The 863-nt window shown below is 56.7% G+C and overlaps 1 non-coding gene across 1 annotated transcript; it reads right to left on the bottom strand.

Moving 5' to 3' along the window:
• Positions 1-553: 553 nt before the first annotated feature.
• On the bottom strand, positions 554-625 carry TRNAQ-CUG (transfer RNA glutamine (anticodon CUG)). Its single transcript has one exon. It is a non-coding gene; the product is annotated as a tRNA-Gln (tRNA).
• Positions 626-863: the final 238 nt, after the last annotated feature.

Raw genomic sequence — 863 nt, forward strand, 5'->3', positions numbered from 1 at the left:
GTATGGATCCGCTTTAATAATGAAAAGAATTCCTGTTTCCTGGCAGTGACAGTATGAGCCCCTTTTGGTCTCCCTTTTTAAAAGCCAAGCTAGAGAGAGGAAGTGCACGTTAAAAAGAGCAGAGATCAGGAAATCTCTAACATGTTCCCTCTGCGGGGTCGGGGGATGGGCAGGAGCCCTGCTGGGCCACCCACACAACCCCACTCAGAGGTCTGGACCTGGAGGGTCCCTGGAAAGGTATGTGCCCAAGTGGAAGCAATAAGAGCCCCAGGCCTCTGTGCACCCAGAGGGCAGACTCGCCCCTGCACCAGACCATACCCTCTAAGCCACAGGCAGCTGCGCATAGGGACCAGGGGTGTCCTGGTGGACATACAAGGAAAAGGTGACCGGTGACTGAGGAGGGGCCAGTGGCATCAAATGGAGACTGCAGCCAGGGGTCTCCACGTGAGCTCCAAAGTGGAGACCCTGGTCTGGGAAGCACAGGCTGTCCTGCTGAGGGCTGCATTGCCCACTACCTGGCACTGGGAGGACACAGAAGGGTCACAGGTGAGGCAGGTTCCACCGAGATTTGAACTCGGATCGCTGGATTCAGAGTCCAGAGTGCTGACCATTACACCATGGAACCATAAGACACCAGGGCTGCCGTCAGGCTACCCTTGGTCTGAGGGCACTGAGGGAAGAGACACCAAAGTGGGGATCAAGGGAAGGGGGACAAAAAAGAATTGTGTAGGTCCCACCCAGATTTGAACTCGGATCGCTGGATCCCGAGTCCAGAGTGCTGACCATCATACCGTGGAGCCGGCTGCTGCTGTGGGCCCTGCACACCCTGATAGGGAGACAGAAGGGGACACGGAGAGTGAGGT

Source organism: Puma concolor, chromosome E1 (assembly GCF_028749965.1).
Source record: "Puma concolor isolate L17-30 chromosome E1, mPumCon1.1.hap2, whole genome shotgun sequence".
NCBI classification, from domain to species: Eukaryota; Metazoa; Chordata; class Mammalia; order Carnivora; family Felidae; genus Puma; species Puma concolor.